The sequence below is a fragment of the Tauraco erythrolophus genome, chromosome 6 (genome assembly GCF_009769465.1).
Source record: "Tauraco erythrolophus isolate bTauEry1 chromosome 6, bTauEry1.pri, whole genome shotgun sequence".
Lineage (NCBI taxonomy): Eukaryota > Metazoa > Chordata > Aves > Musophagiformes > Musophagidae > Tauraco > Tauraco erythrolophus.
In genome coordinates this window covers 6,824,023-6,844,483 of record NC_141470.1, presented here as the reverse complement: position 1 = coordinate 6,844,483, position 20,461 = coordinate 6,824,023, and the positions used below count along the sequence as shown (strand labels likewise).

At 40.8% G+C, this 20,461-nt stretch overlaps 1 long non-coding RNA gene across 1 annotated transcript in view; it reads right to left on the bottom strand.

Moving 5' to 3' along the window:
• Positions 1–16,271: 16,271 nt before the first annotated feature.
• The window catches only part of LOC147528499 (uncharacterized), a 131,784-nt gene continuing 127,594 nt past the window's right edge, over positions 16,272–20,461 (bottom strand). Inside the window, exon 3 of the long non-coding RNA XR_015222225.1 lies at positions 16,272–16,308. This is a non-coding gene — a long non-coding RNA (uncharacterized LOC147528499). The remainder of the gene's footprint in view (positions 16,309–20,461) is intronic.

Genomic DNA, 20,461 nt, shown 5'->3' with positions numbered 1-20,461 from the left:
TTGGGTGTTGTGTTACATCAGGCTATTGGAGTTCTTATTCTCCTGAATGGCCATTGTGCTGCAGATGTTTTGAAACAGCTAGTTCACAGAAACCAATCTAAAAATTTACATCTGCCTTTGTCATAACTCATCTGATGTTCCTTTTGTATTCATCATAGAAAGATAACCGAAATCCTTTCAATTCAGCATTGAGTATCAAAAGAGGACTAAACTGAACAAGGCAGGAAAGAATTTATGAATAGGTATAGGGGAAAATCCTGCCAATTCCCTTTAACAGTTAGGCTAGTATTAGTGCATGGGGTGGATGTGAATGGGATTAAATTTTTAATAAATTGTTAAATCTGATTGAAATGACATTACGGAAGCTTTCTTGGGCAAATTGATACAGTTTGGAAATGAAAAAGATAGGAAAAGACAAGAAAGGAAAAAAATGGAGGAGATTTTGGACTGTTTGTCCAAACCAAATAGATACAACAGTATATCTATTCTGTCCTGAAACTCAGGAGGTGAGCAGAAAACTTGTTTAAACTATGCACAGGAAGATAAAAGGAACAGGGATATAACAGGACACATTCAAAAACTCTTGCTCACGGAGAGGGGGCTTTCTGCAGTATCACACTGTAGTGGGGTGACTTTGGCTTGCTGTCAGGTCCCCAAGCTGCTCTATCCTTCACCCTTCTCATAGGACAGGAGAAAAACAGGACAAAAAAAATCTGTGGATCAAGATAAGGACAGGGACATCACTTAGCAATTACCATCACAGACAAATAGACTCAAGTTAGGAAAACTCATTTATTGTCAGTTAATCAGAGTAGGATAATGAGAAATAAGAACAAATCTAAAAACACCTTCCCCCATCCCTCTCTTCATCTCAGACTCTACTTCACTCTCAACTCTTCTGCTTCCTTCCCCCATCAGCAGAGTAGGGGATTGCAGACGGTGCATAATGCTTTGTCTCTGCTGTTCCTTCTTCCTCCTGCTCTTCAGCATGGGGCTTTTCCACATGGTGCAGTCCTTCAGGAAAGCACACCTCAAGCAAGTGTCCCCCATGGCGTCACAGTTACTGCTAGGAGCCTGCTCCAGCACGGATGCTCCACAAGCTGCGGCTTTCTTCAGGGCACAGCTACCATCTCTGGCATGGGGTCCTCCATGGGCTGCAAGGTGGATGTCTGCTCTACCATAGACCTCCATAGGCTGCAGGGCACAACATGCATCACCATAGTCTTCACCATGGGCTACAGTGGAATCACTGCTCCAGCACCTGGTGCACCTCCTCCTCCTTCTTCACTGACTCTGGTGTCTGCAGGGTTCTTTCTCTCATGTTTTCTCACTCCTCTCTCTCAGCTGCTGTTGTGCAGCATTTTTTACCCTTTCTTAAATACATTACTACAGTACATTAAGTAACTTTGCTGATGATACCATTTTAGGAGGAGCTGTGGACTCCTTCAAGGGTAGAGCGGCCTTACAGAGAGATCTGCATAGACAAGAGTGTTGGGCCATCACCAACCATATGAAGTTTAACAAGAACAAGTGCCGGATTCTGCACCTGAGACAGAGTAATCCTGGTTATACGTATAAACTAGGGGACGAGAGGCTGAAGAGCAGCCCTGCAGAAATAGATCTGGGGGTGTGGGTCAATGGCAAGTTGTGTATGAGTCTGTCCTGGCAGCCAAAAGGGTCAACCATGTCCTCGGGTGCATGCAGCACAGCATAGCTATCTGGTCGAGGGAGCTGACTGTCCCACTCTACATGGCACTGGTGAGGCCTCACCTCGAGTACTGTGTGCAGTTTTGGACACCTCAATACAAGAAGGACATAAAACTATTAGAGTATGTCTAGAGGAGGGTGACCAAGATGGCAAAAGGTCTTGAGGGCAAGACTTCGGAGGAGCAGCTGAGGTCACTTGCTTTGTTCAGCTTAGAGAAGGCTGAGATGTGACCTCATCGCAGTCTACAACTTCCTCAAGAGGGGCAGCAGAGGGTGAAGCGCTGATCTCCTCTCTCTAGTGACCAGTGAGAGGACACAAGGAATTGGAATGAAGCTGCATTATGGGAGGTTCAGACTAGACATTAGGAAAAGGTTCTTCACTGGTGGTCGATCACTGGAACAGGCTCCCCAGGGAAGCGCTCAGGGCACCAAGCCTGTCTGAGTTCAAATGTCTGGACAAGACACCTCACAGTGTTTACGTTTACATAGTCCGGCGAGGAGCAGGGCGTTGGATTTGATGACCCTTACGGGTCCCTTCCAACTCAAGATATTCTATGATCCTGTGATTCTACAAGTGCTACCAATGTTGCTGGTTGGCTCAGCTTTGGCCAGCGGCAGGTCCGTCTTAGAGCTGGCTGGCACTGGCTCTGTCTGACATGGGGGCATCTTCTGGCATCTTTTCACAGAAGCTACCTCTGCAGCCCTCCCTGCCCCCCAAAAAACTTGCCACGGAACCCAATACACACACTGGAGCACTTAAAGAATTGAACACTAGAACAGTGATGCCTTTACCAGTCCATACATGGCAGTACAGCAAGACAATCTATCACATGGCTGGAGTGCACCGAGGACATCTTTAATTTCAAAAGAGGGGAAAAAATCATTTGGTGAGTAGGTCGTTTAGATTTGTTCATCTGCAGAGAAACTGTTAGAATGTAGTAAGGGTGAAAACAAGCACAGAGTTCTCTCTTCTAAGGAAAGGAAGCCAGAGACCAAGCAGAACAATAGTGCTGGACTTCAGCAATCCCTGGGATGTGGCAAGTGGAGTTAATCGCAAATATTATCTAAGGTGAAAAGGACATAAGGTTGCAAGCAAGCAGTAACAGACACTGCATTAAATACTAAAGGGCAAATTAGTCCAGGACTAGGGAAATTTATTTATATAGCAAAAGACCATTCTTGCTACTTCAGTAGTTACTTAAGTGCCTGGAATTTAAAAAAGAATTGATCAAGAATTGAGGAAAAGGCCATGTAATTGAAGTGAAGTACAGATAAATAACACCAGCACTTAGAGATAAGTATTACACCAGCTGCAGTGAAAAAGAGCTCACAACTAGCAAAACCCACAAGAGCCAAGAAGAGAAGGTAATTCTGAATTTATAGAGAAGGACAAAGAAAAGTATAGTCCATGGCTAAATGGAAAAGAGGAGACAGCTAATGCAGAGTGAACCATGGGCTACCCTACCTTCCAGGATTTGGCAGCCTAGAAATAATAAACAACTGATTTATTGCCAAACCTAACTAAAAGTTATTGATGAGAGAACACACCGAGTTACATTTTTTATCATCCTCTCCACAACCATGAAAGTTAAAAGCTTACTTTAAAAATATATACCAAAAGATTTTCCCCAATCAGGTGCTTCCAGTACACAGGACTTCAAAGAAAATCATGAAAACTGGCAAAAATAATACTGTTTGCATATATCAGATCAACACTGAGACCAGTGGAAAACTTAACTGAATTCAGTGGGGTCTGAGTCTGACTAGGATGCAAAGCAAAGCTGATTTTGCCTAGCTTTTAGTTCAACTTTTAGCAATGTAGAAGAAAGCAGAGTATGGACAGTTGAAGTATTTCATTGATTTGAGAAACTTACTTGAGTTAATAGAGAGTTGAAACTCCATAGCTGTAAATTGACTGTAGTTTTAATGATTCAACTCACAGTAAATTTATGCAAAATATCTTCCTATGTTTCTGGCTATCACATCAGCTTGTAACACAAGTAACAGCTGCTTCCAAACTGACATTATTTCTCCCTTAAGAAACATTGAGTGCTTGACAAGTCACCTGCAAATCTTCATTTTATCATCCATAATATAGGAAAGACTTGCCAAAGGCCAGACGCCATCACTTCAGTGACTGGTTCATGAAATATCATCCAAGGTTTGTTCAATAAAGAAATAACTGCTCAGCAGTCACAATTATCTTCTACACAATAGAACTGGGGCAGTCTGTTTATGCTTATGTTCCAACTTCTGGAACTCTGTAAGTCATGCTAGTCAGCTAAAATGAACCAAAGTTTTCATCAAGGACATGATTTTTTGCTTACAAGTTTTCTGAATTCATATTGCCACTAAGCATGTCAGACAAGCTTCGGAAAAAATAAGCTTGTTTCTTCGTTTTCAGAACTTCAGCTAGACAATACGTTTGTGGCACTTTTGGGAGGAAGATACTCCCGTGTTCCCCTCATCTTGTTACCTTTCTCTGTTATCAGGTCTGCTAGCAGAGAAATAAAAACGTAAGCTACACTGAATGTCACATGTAGCAGTTAGGACACAGCAAGCAATCCCGTTTTCACTCTTCACAAGGTTTGTAGAATCATAGAATCATAGAATCATAGAATGGTTAGGGCTGGAAGGGACCTTCAAAGGTCATCTAGTCCAACCCCCCTGCAAGGAACAGGGATATCTCCAACTAGATCAGGTTGCTCAGGGCCTTGTCCAACCTGGCCTTGAACGTCTCCAGGGATGGAGCATCCACCACCTCTCTGGGCAACCTGTTCCAGTGTTCTACCACTCTCATAGTAAAAAATTTTTTCCTAATATCCAACCTGAACCTACCTCCCTCTATTTTAAAACCATTACCCCTTGTCCTATCATAACTGGCCCTCCTGAACAGCCTCTCCCCATCTTTCCTGTAGGCCCCCTTGAGGTACTGGAAGACCGCTATAAGGTCACCCCGGAGCCTCCTCTTCTCCAGGCTGAACAGCCCCAACTCTTTCAGCCTGTCCTCATAGGAAAGGTGCTCCAGCCCTCTTATCATCTTCGTGGCCCTCCTCTGGACCCTCTCCAACTGGTCCATGTCCTTCTTATGTTGGGGGCTCCAGAACTGGACGCAGTACTCTAAGTGAGGTCTCACAAGGGCAGAGTAGAGGGGGAGAATCACCTCCCTCGACCTGCTGGCCACACTCCTCTTGATGCAGCCCAGGACGCGGTTGGCCTTCTGGGCCGCAAGAGCACATTGCCGGCTCATATTGAGCTTCTCGTCCACCACTGCACCCAGTGACACTTCTCCATCAGAGTACATCATCCTGGAAACACATAGCAGAACAGGTAATTACACTGCATTTGCAATATAATTCACAATAGTGCAGCACAGGTTTCTGTAAATAAAGCAAATGAACAGCTTAAGCTAACCCCTTCAGGGAGAGGCACTCCTCTAATCCCTATATAAGTGCAATATTTAGTAATCTGAGCAGCATGCTTGTATGTGGGACTCCATATCTCCTGCAATGAGTTATCTCAGCTGTGCCCTAAACCAAAACTTTTAATTTAATCCTTCAAACAAAGGGTAAACATTTGAGTAAAATATTAAACATAATATGCAATACAAATTTGTGCAAAGAACTAATGAACACTAAAACCATTGTGTGGTATTTTTTTTGTCTAACAACATGTCACGTAAATCAAGGGAGTAAGACAGACAAATCTGTAAAAGGATAGCCTCTCAAAGTCTCTTGTAACTGAAGAAAACATAGCTAATGCACACAGTCCAAACAAGGAACAGAAGAGATCTCACAGCTGGAGTGGACTGGTTGATGAAAAAAAAAAAAGCTTGATTTTCAAAGAGCTTACTTATTTCTAGTTGCAAGCTGTGGACAAAACAATTTCTGTTAAGAAAAAAACGCTGTAAAATTTTCTGCAGTGATGATGTCCAGATTTCAATACTTTTCGCTGTCTAAAAGCTGAAAATAAAGAAAAATTAAACAATTCCCTTGTCTGCTTTTTTAAAAGCTGAGAGAATTCCTTGCTTTGCTAACATACACAAATGGACTTAACTTTCAAAAAGAAGTTTGTGAAGCCTTAAGGAGTGAATTCCTTAACTTGATGAGCACTTGTCCTCTGAAACCAAGATCCTTTAATCTTTATTTACCTACTCAGATCAATAGTGTTCCTTGAAACATAAGCTTTGCCTTTCCCTGGCAATTGATGCTCTAAGAATATATTAATATGCTGATTTAAGCTGCTTTGTTCTCAAGGCCTTTGGGAATTATTATTTGGAAAAGAATGGAGAGGGAGGAGACAAAAAAAAATAATCTCTGTGGTATTATGGTCGTCTCTGACCTGCTTATCACTGCTTAACGCTGTGCAGGTCTGGTCTCCTCAACTAACAGAGGAAACAGTGGAGGTAGAACAGATACTGAGAAGGCCAAGTATGGAAGAGAGTCCATAAGAAGGAGAAATTAAATGGAATATATGTCTTCTCTTTAGAAGAATGATAGACTATTAGAATTTGACATAGTTCTACAAAATCACAAACAGGGACAGAAAAGTTGAATAGGAAATAGTACTTACACATTTCTCATAATGAAAAGTTAGGAAGGGCAAGTTAGAATCAAGCTAATGGAAAAAAAACATTTTACACAGCACATTGCAGAACTCGTTACCACAAGAGACTGCAACAAATGTATACGCAGATCGAAATGCAGACAGACTCCACCAGGGATTAGTAAATGTGCTTATCTAGACGCATTCTTTAACTCTAGTGATCGCCTGTGGCTTAGAGGATAGAAGGAAGTCCCATTCCATGAACGGGTTTTTTTTTCCTTGCACAGTTTTCCATAAATATCTGCAACTAATCCATTATAAAACACAGGATAGTGTGCAAGATGACTCAGAATTGCTGCCCTGAGAACACGAGAGTCAAAGTTTTGCAGGAAATACAAGAGCAGCTCATATTTAAGTTCAGCAATTTGCGTATGTTTAAAGTAGTACTTGTAGTTGCAAAGAAAAACACCTCAATCTACATGTCTTTAAAATTTTAAGGCAAGAGGTGAAGCCATAAAGCAATTAGATCTTTTCAAATTAAATTACTGGTTTGAAGTGGTAAACAGTTGTAAAACTCTACACATTTGTCTTGGAACAGTTTCAGTAAGTTATTTATCTCACAGTAGATAATAACTCTCTGAACTGAATATACATAATAAAGAAAATAATTTGGTTAAGGCCTAAAAAGCACTGTAATCACTTGCACACAAAAATAACATCAGCTACAATTTGTTAAAATTTTACCAGTTTGAGAATGAAAGATGTATTGATACATTTAGTCTTTGAACAGACACGGATTTGAAAATAGCACTCCGCTGCCTCATCACAAGAAATTACATTTAAACTGGGTTCCTGCTGCATAGGGGTGTATCTGCCTGTGTTTTCTGGACCTGGAGACTAGATGAGGAAGACCGGAAGAGAAGAGGAACAGATAGCTAGCTCAACTCCACGTTACAAGAGAATCTCTATGCAGGAGTTCCAGAATGCTGTTGGCTGCTGAGCACAAACTCTGGGGTAGTTTTCTGAGTTCTAGCCAGGTCCTGTGGACACAAAAGCCAGCCACAGAGTAGGGCTGCAGGTGCTACTGAAGCTTTTGGCTTGTCACATCTCTGCATGCAACTGCGGTGGACCTCTACTTGCTAAGCATGCTCACCTCATATCTCTCTCTCTCATTGTCCTGAACAATGGGAACAAATACAGGAATAATGCAGCTCTGAGCAGAGAAATGCCTAAATGCCACGCACACTGAAACTTCATGTAATTACACCATCTGTATCTAGTCACAAACACAGTGAATCTGTGAATCTTCTCTGATTGATGAGCCACTGCTTGGTAACACAGCTTCTGAGATCCTAGGGCTCTATTTCACTCTTGGTTTCCACAAGGTATAAAACTGGTTACTTCAATACTGTGCAAGTTAAAATTTGGAGAAAAAATTTGTCTGTCTTCCCTTTAATCTTTCGGGCCTTTCCTAAATTCCATTTAACTACAATAGGAACTTTCAACTGAGAAAAGAAACACAAAATCAGATTCTATCTTCTTCATAAAAACAGGTCTTCAAGCCATTTTGGCAGCACAAAAAGTTAAAAAGAGGGAACTGAAACTTACATCCATCGGGAAGCCCTTTAGAAAAGTAAAAAGTGGCCTTCCTGCAAATGAGGCATAGGCAACGGTGTTTAACAGCTGGAGAACCAGAGAGAAAAAAAGTTCATACAGTCATAAACAAATCTCATTCCTTCAGGCTGTGCTTCTAACTATACCGAACAGCAAAGCAGGAATCTTGGAGATAACCAAGATTATTGGTTATTATTGGAGATAATCTTGGTAACTTCCTTGTCCCTTAGTTTTATTTTACTCTGGACAAAATGTTTTGCTATAAGCCTTAGCTTCATTTTCATATATGGATGTATGAAAAAACATCCCTTCTTTTTTAGTTGAAACACATTTTAATTTTGGAGAGTTCTGTAAGAGTAAGATGTTAAATAACTTTTTACTTTTTTCTTCTCATCATTGTTAAATCTAGAAATCATAACGTTAACAGTACAGTTATTGTTATTGATCCCACATAATCAGTGGGCCACTTTTAACAGGAACAAGCTGCTTTCCTAATGAATTCTATCATTATAATAGTCACTTAAATGCATACAGTCATTGCTTTTGCAATCAAATTATTAAAAGCCTGAAACAGGAATATCAAAAAAGTGAAATAAGAATGAATTTTTACATAACAAGCCAGGGAGCAATAGAAACGTAATTAATGGCTGCAATGAATGCATTGAAAGTAAAATAAAATCTTGACAGATACATGAATGCTATGACACTGCTTAACTTACAAAAAACAAGAATAAAAACGTGTCAGAAAAACGCACACATAATAAATGGAGTCAGTTACTGTCCTGGTTTAGGCTGGGGCAGAGTTAGTTTTTCTTTTTAGCAGCTAGAAGAGCTCTGTGTTTTGGACTTATCATGGTATTTGTTACGAGAAGAATGTTCATACACTGATGTTTACAGTTGGTGTTGAGACACTGAGGACCTTTCAGCTTCCCATGTTTTACCAGTGTGCAGGTGCACAGCAGACTGGAGGGAAGCATAGCCAGAAAAAAGGACTCACAACTTGCAGCTTGTAATTTGAGTTTGGATTTAGGGTTGAGGTCCGAATGCGTGAATGGAGTACTCTGTATTACACAATGTCATGCCCACTCCATAGAAGAGGGTTGGCTGGGAAGTTTGGCTTCTTTCTGGGATTCTTGGATTCTTGGGTCCTAGCGCTCTCTCTCTTTTTCAGATCTCTCTTTCTGGGCCTCTCACTCTTCTGAGATTGCGGTTTCAGGACTTCTCTATTTCAGGATCAATTGCCAAGACAGGACAGGTGTCGGTCACTGAGTGGTCACCGATTACACCATGCATCACTTGTTTGTATGTATTGTTATCATTTTATATATTATTATTATTTTTATCATTATTATTTCTAATTTTATTTTATTTCAATTACTAAATTGTTCTTATCTCAACCCACGAGTCTCCTTCCCATTTTCCCTTTAATTCTCTTCCCCCTTCCATTTTCCCTTTAATTCTCTTCCCCCTTCCCCAGAGGTGGGGGAGGGTGAGTGAGCACCTGCATGGTGTTTAGTTGCCAGCCAGGTTAAACCACACCAGTTAAAAAAGAAGACTTTTTAAAAAAAGATGACTTTTTTAAAAAAGATCTTCTTATAGTCAGTTGTTTATTATCTGAAGATTTAGATTACATGTATGCACCAGCTTCTGAGAATGCTCGACATTTAGTCAACTTCTGTGTTGTGGGTTTTTTCTTTCAGGTACAGGTTGTTTCCACATCTCTCGTGGCCAATGACCATTAACTTCCTGGATATAAAAGAGCCTGACACATAATTTTCTAGCTTTAATCACAAAAGAAGGTAAATACGTCACATCTAATCCTCACAAACTAATCTGCATGCAAACATTTTTGCCTGTAACACAGAGGGCTGGAACGGACCATGGCCAACTGCACTGAGATTGGTATCTTTTATGATCTTCAGCTACTTTAGCTCTTCACAGGTGAAAGAGTTGCAAAGCAAATCTTTGACAGTATTCAGATGACAGAAGGGAGTGACAGCAGACTTAGTGGTAAGAAGGGTAAGATCAGTGTATGCATGCAGCTGTTAATCATACTCACTTCTCCTTTTTGCTAACTGCATCAGGAAAAAAATATAATTATTGTTATTTTCTTTCAGAAAGCTAAAACTGCTGTGCTTTGTGCCTGTGCCATCTTCATGATTTTTCATATAGTTGGAACCAGGTGTGCTCCAAAGGCAAACATTGTGTTAAAAATGTCTTTATCACATGAGAGCGTTCATTTTTGGTGAAATAATACCTACATTCTTTCTGTAACTTGCAGAGTAAAACCAAGCTGAGAAGCTGAGGCCCACAATCAACGCTATACCTCAAAGGACACTGTAAGTTATATTCAAAAAACTTGTCCTGTGAACAATGAAGATACATGTTTATTTGGACTAAGATGTAAAAAACATTAATAGATACTTAAACTGTTACAGAAAATGAAAGCATGTTAATCAAATTGTTTATGATATGACGTCTGTGCTAAATTACACAAATCAATATATTCCATTTAGAAATGGCCATAACAAAGTTCTTGTAAGCGTATTTGTGTTATGTATAAGCTGGTTTTAGTGTGAATTTTTGTCATGGTTTAGCCCAGCTGGTAGCTAAGCAACCACACCTCCACTCACTTACTCCTCCCCCTAGGGCAGTGGGATGGGAGAAGAAAATGAGAAAAACAAGAGTAAAACTCGTGGGTTGAGATAAGGACGATTTAATAGAACAGTGCAAAAAAAAAAAAAAGAGAAAAGAGTAATAACAACGATAATATTAATGAAAAGAGAGTAGTAAAAAACAAGCGGTACAAAGCAGTATCCAGAACATGTCCAGCCCGCTCGCTCAGCAAAGATGGGAAAAAGCCCCTCCCTCAGCTGGTTCCCTCAATGTATAGTCTCCAGGCATGATGCCATATGGTATCCAATAGCCCTCTGACTAATTCCAGTCAGTTGCCCACTGGCCACGCTGTGCCCCCTCCCAGTTTTCCTGTGAAAGATTAACTCTATCCAGCCAAACCCAGGGCACTTTTTTATAAGTTTATGCCGTAATACCTTATTCAGATACATATATATTTTGCATGTGCCTCTCATGAAGAATCTGTCCAGCACTCTTTGCAGAATTGCAATATTCTTAATTCATGTGGTGGTTTGATGGCAAATGGCTAAAACATACCTTTTATATTGTATTTCAGCTTGTATTGAAGCTTTCAAAAATAAACAAACATAATGACTTGTCCTTCTACTTGCAAACTGAACTATGCATTTTATTGCAGTGTTCTAAGCTCCAGTTCTGATAATATTTAAGGACAGCTAGTAAATAGATGGTTTCCTTTTTGCTGATACTTAGAGGAATCAACATGGTATGCAGTCATTATATTAAATAACTGAAAAAAGACAAACGCTTGTGAGTAATGAGTGAGTGGAATGTGAAGTTTGCTTCTGTTTGAGAGCAGAATGTCCCTGAGCAGGCAGCCCCTTTAAAAATATCTTTAAAACCAAGACATTTGAATTAATAAGATACTTAAAAGAACTAAGAATAGTACACCTACTCAGTAGCTTCAGTTATTATTCAGGTGGTATTTGCTCTAGAGGTTGTGGACTATGTCTGACCTACTTTTGACTTTAAGAATTTACATACCATGTCTTAGGAACAATTTAAAACACTGATTGATGACGCAGTAGTCATATATACTATATGCCCTCTATCTAATTTCTGGAGTCAGCCTTACCAAAGAAGTTATATTCTAGATTGAGACATTATTAGAATGATCTTGGAGGGTTTCAACTTGAAACCAAAATATTTTGGAGGTGCATACACAATAGACCCAAGGTGAATTTAATCAGTCACAGGATTATTCTTCAAAGTCGGATAATCTTTGGCTAGCATTGAGATGTCATTAATGCCATATTCCAGTTGACTCTCTCTCATTGGAATAGTGAAAGGCAAGATGAGTAGCAAATGATTCTTCCACAGTTATTCTAGGTGTCAGAACAGCTTTATGGAATTGCAGCAAGTTTTATCTTCTCAATGCTTTTGAATCTGTTCTGGCAGAAAACTATTGCAGGCCAACAGCAAGTAGTGCATAATCAAAGGAATAAGGAGATGGATTAAAAACTACTTTTGCTTTCCTAGTACATCTAGTTTGCATTAGATTTGCAGCTGAAACCCAGCATTGGGCCCACTGAAACAAAACAGTGAAGGCCCTAATGTAAAACCTTGTCACACTGACGCCTTGGATAAGAAGGACCACGCTTGAAGAAGTACAACCATATGGACTTCTTCAGCACTATTAGCCCTACTACAGAACATATTTCTGTTAGGGTTTTAAATTTACCAAGCACTCCACAATGACATTCTTTTAGTTTGTTATTACTCCAGTAACTTTTTTTCATGTTCCTCTGAAAAGTTTACATAGAGACTTGAAGTTTGTAAATAGGGATCAGTGGTTAAAAAAAACACCCAATAAACCCAAGGAGAATATTGCTGTGATATTAAAAAAAAAAACAAACACCAACATTCTGTAAGCTAAATATGCGATAGTGCTTCAGAAATTGCAAAGAATTAAAGACTTCAGATGCAAGCCAACAATCTTACCTGCATCTTTTCCTACCATCTAAGATCATGGGATATTTCTGAAGAACAATACCTTTTTTCTACAATCAAACAGCACCAGTAAATAGGCTACATTTACATATTAACATACAAACGGTGATTATAAAAGAGAATCCATTTGGGCACAAGTTTTGGTTGTCTTTACAAGCCTGATGATGACAAATGACTTCTCTATTGTCATGAAATAGTCATATGACAAAAGAAATCATATGCTCACTACCTTCCTCCAGAGAATCTGCATCTTAAGATTTATATAAAGCTTATATAAATCTTATCTTGCATGAGATTATAGAAACTGCAGCCTTTCCTCTTATATGTGCTTTCTAGTCAAAGAATCGCACGTTTTCACACCTGTAGCTGTAAACAGCTCATGGTGTCTCCTACTCCCCTACAAGGAACTATATCACATATTCACAAAATTAAATCAACTCAGAGGAATAGAATCACAGCTAAAACATCTGATCACTCATAGCTAGGTACCATAATCATGTTATTCTCTTCCCAACCTACATTAGTCACAAGATAACCTAGTACAAATAATTACCTTGACCTCATCTCCATTCTAAATACTGTCTGCAAACCAAGACTTCTCCAAGACACACCAGACAAAGAAGTGATCTGAATTTTCATATGTTGAAAAAGGAGTTGGCAATAAGTAATTGTGGTGGACATTGTAATTGTTGCTAATTTTACGATTTTGGGAAATATATTCTGGGTTATTCAATGTACATCTACTGTACCTAGACAATTGAGGGTGGCACCTGAAGGGCAAGAAACTCCAAAACATAAGATAGACATCTTCTAGTTCTAATCACACCAAACCGTAGAGCTGATTTCAAGATAACCTGTGCTCCAGATTCCTTTATCAACTGTCCCAGGACCCTGAAGTCTCTTTTGAATGCCCTTGGATATCGTGTTGCTGCTTCATCACCATCCACATGGAAGAGCAGTAATGGGCAATAGTCTGAGGGCCATACAAGGCTAGGAAGTTTCCTAGCAATGTCCTTAACCTGGACACCAGGGAGGCCGCAGACATCCCTAAGAGGAGGGTCTGGGAAGGTGAGGTGGGCAAGGAGGGGATTCATCTGCTGCCTCGAGCATGCACTTGCCTCTATTATCATAGAATCATAGAATGGTTAGGGCTGGAAGGGACCTTCGAAGGTCATCTAGTCCAACCCCCCTGCAAGGAACAGGGATATCTCCAACTAGATCAGGTTGCTCAGGGCCTTGTCCAACCTGGCCTTGAACGTCTCCAGGGATGGAGCATCCACCACCTCTCTGGGCAACCTGTTCCAGTGTTCTACCACTCTCATAGTAAAAAATTTTTTCCTAATATCCAACCTGAACCTACCTCCCTCTATTTTAAAACCATTACCCCTTGTCCTATCATAACTGGCCCTCCTGAACAGCCTCTCCCCATCTTTCCTGTAGGCCCCCTTGAGGTACTGGAAGACCGCTATAAGGTCACCCCGGAGCCTCCTCTTCTCCAGGCTGAACAGCCCCAACTCTTTCAGCCTGTCCTCATAGGAAAGGTGCTCCAGCCCTCTTATCATCTTCGTGGCCCTCCTCTGGACCCTCTTTCACTTTAAGCTGCTGCCTTCAGCCTGGTGGGGAGAGGATACAGGATCCCTTTGATCTTGGCTTTTTTCTGGTGGCTGTTCCTGTTGCTGTCTCAGGTTGGGCAGAGCATGACACCACCAGTCTATCTCTTTCTCGGACTCCCTGATGCTCCTTAAGCTTTCTACTTCCTCTCGCAGCTCTGTCCCCATGCTCAGCAGATCATCCACCTGGTCGCACCTCAGACAGTTGTTCTCACTACTGCCATTCCTTACCAGGGAAAGGCTCTGGCACTCCCTGCAGCTTGAGACCTGGATAGCTGCATGATTCCATCCGAGCTCTGTTTGTGTTGCCACATCCCTTCTGCTGAGTTAGCTTTCTTGCTGTGCGGATACCATAGCTAAGCCTGTTCTGAGAGGGTGATGGCCACCAATTAAACTCACCTCTTGAGCTAGCAGGTTGATTGCATCCTTCCCACGCGTCCTTCTGCGCAAACTGCCATTCAAACTGTCGTGCCACACCCTGTTTGCCTGCTCTGTTGGCAGTGCTCCTGGTCACTAGAGCTCCCTGGGCTGCTTTTTGCAGGTGTGTGGAGTGGCTGCCATTACTCTGGCAACACCCAGGCCATGTCAGCATCTCCCACAAGAGCTGCTGGCTCCTGGGAGGGTGTGTGTCTCTCACAATGCCACAGCACAATATGAAGATTCCACTTTTTCTGGAGTGGGGCCACACAGATTACATTCCCGCTGTTTTAATGGGGACAAAAATGAATTTGGAGTAGTCCTAAGAAAGACCTGGGAGTCTTCAGCATAATCCCTTGTTCTTCAGTTGCTTCTGAGAAACAACAGAAATTGGTAGCATTATGAGATCAGTTTGCAAAGCAGGTCAACAGTTTAGGGAAAACATTCTTCTACAAGAAAGCTGATTAAGCACATGCATAGTATAGATGGGCTTTAAATACATGCTCCAGAATCTTCCTAGAATAGTGCTGGTAGGAGGAATCATTACCAGAAGATTAATGGCAGAAACTAAGCTTTAAATGGGAAAGTAAAGAATGTTCGCAACACCAGTTCAGCCAGCCTGAGAAAAGGAATGCTTAGTTTTGGTTTCATTGACCTAGCCCATAGGGATGCTGATGGAAAGTTAAAAGAAAATAGACCAAAGTAATGGAAAAGCAACTCTCTTGCATGGGCAACCTCTCCCTCACGCTTGGGCTGCTGTTGTGGAAACAAAGTGCCACAGTTCAGTTGGGCCTATGCAGAACGTTCAAGGTTGAGCTTTCGACTCCTAGTATGGGACTAACTAAGTACATGCTTTCGAGGCTGGATCAGCAAGAACAATATTCCAGGCTTGTAAGACAGACAGATATACATCTGCAGCAGCTGCTGTACAGATGTAAGACAAATCCAACACCTGCTTATGTCAGATAAAAGACCTTTTCCTCAGTGTAGCTATAATAGGTTCTGAAAATTAATCATAGATACAAAGCACTCCTTCCTGCAGAATGTCCAGAGAATACATACATTTTTGTTTTTTTCTTTAACTTTAGGCTGAGTTCAACACCAATGAAGTTTCTGAACATCAAAAGATTTACAGCACAGAATACAGACATCAGCTGCTTTAAATAAAACAAAGCTTTCCTGGTGTTTGCTGCAAACATCTCCTCTTGCTGAAAAACAATAATAATACAATAAAACGAGACCAATAATAAAAGAATAAAAACAGTTAACCAAATGTAACTACTGTAAATGTCAAAGTCTCTTTAAAGATCAGAAAGTGTTAAATCAGTTTGTTCAAAGTTGAATCTTCATTGTATCTCATTAAAGTTACATTTGAAAGTTATGAAAGTGAAAGGCTTACTAGTATGGTTCATCTTTCTTTTTCCTTACGCACAAGAGACAATATAAGTAAATGAAAACCTTATAATCCACCTTATAATTTTCATAATTGTCTGTGATGTGCGGAAACAGACTCCACAACTTGGAAAGTTGTAAAGTAGGTATGTTTGTTGCAGCGCTGGGTGCACGGGGGATCGCTCCACCACAAACGTGCACACCCGCCGTAGCAGTTTTTCTTGTATTTATACAGACATACTCATCACCCCCTCCCCCAAAGGGGCAGTCTCTCCCAGGAGATCATCTCCATAGCCCCCACCTCAGGATCCGCCTCAGGCTCCTCCTTGACACGCCTCCTCCTGGTGGTCGTGGGCAGGGGTCTTTGGGATGAAGGCCGTAGGTCTTCCTCGCTCTGTGTTTTCACTTCTTCCCTAAAACTCTAAAACTCTTGTTTTGGCTGGGCCTGTAGAGCCAAACCGTTTCCCTGGCCTTGAGTGGATGCCTGGTTGTCTCCTACTTGTTATTGCTTGAAGACAAATGTTAGTTCTCGTTAGTCCTTATCTCTCCTCTTTGTCTGTTTTTCTCCCTATGGGTCATGAGTTACAACCTTGCCATCATTTATTTTGTCTCTCTTACCGGCCTTCTTTTCGGGTAGTTAGTGTTTCAAAGCAGGGATTAGTATTTGATAACTTCTAGCAATTCACAGAGCTATTTCACAGAGCTATGTATTTCCCAGAGTCTTATGCCTATTCTTATCCCTATCCATAGAAATAATAGCTAATATAGTCTTATGTAGTCTTATGCCTACTCCTATACCTATCCCCGTATCAGTCCCCCCTTTTCTATTAAATCAAGTAAATTCTTTTACTTGCCTAAGTTTCCCGATTGATATAACGCTTTGTGCATTGAAGATACCCTTCGAAACACACACCAAATCCATACGTACAGCAGTGTTAGTAACAGCATCAAGGCAGCTGTAGCTATTAACAGTATTTTAACAGGATGTATTAGATGATTGAAAAATCCTGACCATCCAAAAGTGCTTCCCACCATTTATGTTCTCCATCCTTCTCTACTCTCTTATTACAATTTTCTTTATCTTGTTTGCATCATAATGAACTGTCACCAGAGTTTTCTGTCTGCTCTTTCTAATTTGCCCAGTATTTGCTTTAAACCAGGATGCTGTAGCAATTTCTTTATCAAAGTTAGATTTGTTCCTATAGGTGTGGGTATTAACTCGTAGATCAATGTATAGTCTGATTTTAGAATATGATGGGATGTGACAGGAGCAGAATAGTGGAAGTCACATCCCGTGATTCGAGTGAAATTACAGATGCAGAAGTCTGAATGATTTTTAGTGCCTACTTCCGTTTCTTCTACAAATATGGAGCTACATTTTGTTCGTAGGCATGCACAGCCTTTCCCTGCATATATTATGATTGTCTTTGAGCCAACATCAGGGCGAATTTCAAAATGACACACCTTTTGATCAGTATCAAGACAGATATCTTGTGCTCATAGGGTATTACTTTCACTTAGAAATCCTTGTTCTCACACAATGCAGGATTTTAGAGCTTGTCATCTGTCTCTTACCCTTTGGGCCCATGTTCTATGTTCGAAAGGATAAAGCAGGGTTCTAAAGCTATAATGGGATGGATCACAGTTATTAGAACATTACAAATGGTTAGTACAAAGGCTGTAACTGTGTGCGTGGTGGGATTACAAGTAAAATTTACCATATTCCACCAGGATTGAAGCTCTCTTTTTCACTTGTGGCACCATCCCAGACTACCTTTCGGATTTCAGTGGGAAATATCCCTTCTTCTCCTTCTCTTATAATAGAGGCGATACTATAGTATCTGATTGCATTCATAGTTGGGCCTGAACACAACTCAGGGCTAGTGAGATATTGGCTTGTAGCCCGTTGATCACATCTACAATTATATTGTGGTCTCTTATGTTTGTTTGTTCCCAATCTGGTAAGATTTGTGATGCTAACCACTGGTGAGCTCCTAAAGTCAATAACGAGGATTGTAAGGGCCATTGCAGTTTTGGCAGATCTCTAGTGACAGTGGCCAGCTTGTTCATTATTACTTCTGAGTCTATGGTACTCAGAACTCCCAACCCTGTTCCTAATAGCCCCGTCAGGTCTCTTGGTTTTTGTCTTTGAGAAATACCTTTCCTCTTTCTTAGCCAAGTAGCCCATTCTTCATAAAAGGTTTGTAAGAAAGGAGAACACAATGGTTGGATTTCTGATACATTAATCTACATTGATAACTCAACCCTTTTGAGAGACTATTCTGGGTTGAATAACACTTACTGCTGTCCTGTGTTTCTTATTACACATGGACCAATTTCATAAATTTTGGGTTCTAGCTTAGGTACTGGCATAGGTCGTGTGGTAGACTTATCTCTTTATGATGTGTAACTATCGCAGCGGGCATTGTTGTAACTGGCCCAGTGTTTATTTTAAATTTAAATGAAAGTCCAATAGCACTATTGGCTCAGAGACAAGCCACTTCAGTGGTTTTGCACTAGTGTGAAATTATGCCAACAATCTAATTCTTTAGAAGCACATTATTTGTGGGAGTAATTGAGATAGTAATTTTAGTAATTTGGGATGCCTTTTTATGGGTGGGGCAATTAATAATTTGGCATCCTACTTTTTTCTACATTTCCCTGAAGTTGGTGAATTCCCTTTGTATCCTTACTCCATTCTTGTTTTAAATATTCTTGATTTCCATACATAACCACGGTAGATAGATTTAAACCTTCTTGAGCAGAGTATTTCTCCATGGATCCAATATACCTACCAAGGCCATTCAGTATCATTCTGGCTACAAGTGCTTTCCCACCCCTGAATTATAATTATGACTGTTAGAAAAGTAATTTCCCTGGTTGGACTTGCGTGACCTTCCATGGAGATCTATGGACTTTTTACTCTGGTGTGATGAATCCAGGCATTCTGCTCCTTGATCTTGATTGCTGTGTAGGAGGTGAGGAGTACTTGGAATGGTCCTTCCCATTGTGGTTCCAAAGTTCTTCCTGCAAGAGACTTGACATATACAAAATCTCCAGGTTGTATATTATGTACAGGTCCATCTAGACCTCTGCTCCGAGTTCCAAATACATGTTTTTCAATTTCTCTGAGTTGTTTGCTTCATGCCACCATATAGGAAGTCATAATTTCTTCACCAATTTGTGAAGACACCCCCTTTTGTACTCCATAAGGCCACCCATAGATTGGGGCCAAGCCAAATTAGTTTCCTGTCCCAATTTAACAATTTGTTGTTTAATCAAATGATTCATTTTCTCTACTTGGCCACTCAATTGTGGCCGATATGGAGTATGTAATTGCCAATCTATTCCTAGATGGTGACTAATTTGTTGCACTACCTTAGAGATGAAGTGTGGTTCCTCTGTCTGAGGATATTAGTGCTGGGACTCCAAACCTGGGTATTATTTCTTGGAGTAATGCTTTGGTTATTTCTCGAGCTTTAGCTGTTCTACACGGAAAGGTTTCTGGCCAGGCTGAAAAGGTATCAGTTAGTACAAGCAAATATTGATACCCCCCTTTTCTAGGAAGTTCCGAGAAATCAATTTGCCAATGTTGTCCTGGAGCATTCCCTTTCCCAATTTGGCCTATTTCTGGCTGTGCAATGGTCTTTGGACTAGTCTGGAGGCAGAGATCACATTGCTGAGTTACTTGTCTGACAGCGGTATACAGATTTCGAGCCACTATACTTTTGATAAGATATTTGTATAATGCTTCCACCCCACAATGGCCTTTCTTGTGTTCTTCTCGGGCTAATGGCCAAACCATATAAGAAGGAACTGTAAGTTTTTGTGTGGTGTCATGGCCCACCCATCCTCGTTATATGATCCTTCTAGATCTGTAATGAGTTTACGGTCATCTTTTGTATATTCTGACTTACCTTCTAAAGATATACATCCATTGGGGACTAGTGCCCCTTCTACCTGTATCTCTTTTCTAGCAGCCTGTTTTGCCTCTCTATCCACCAGTTCATTCCCTCTTTCCAATTCTGTGCTCACCTTCTGGTGTGCCGCTGTGCATAATTGCAACTTTTTCAGGAAGTTGTACTGCATTAAAAGTTTTAAAGTCTCTCTGCATGCTTGATAGCTTTTCCTTCAGCTCTTTCTAGAGCTCGAGTCAGGGTTATGATTTCAGCTTTCTGTGCCAAGGTGTCAGTTGGTAATGGTCCCGATTCTATTACCTTTTCAGAAGTGGTGACGGCGTATCCCAAATGTCGCATTCCACTCATAACATAACTGCTTCCGTCTGTGAACCAGTGTTCTACCCTCTTCATGGGGGCATCTTTGAAGTCAGCGCGGCTGGAGTGTGTCGCCTCAATTGTTTCGAGAAAGTCACGATTCACTCGTTCTCCAGTGTTCCCACTGAGAAATCAAGCTGGGTTAACAATGTTAGTAGTTATAATTTCAACATCATCCTGTTCGGCCATGATGGCTCGATACCTCAGGAACCTCTGCGGGAGAGCCAATGTCCCCCTTTTGCTTCAAGGACTGTGGACACTGTGTGGGACACGAAAACCGTCATTACCGGCCTAAGGTAA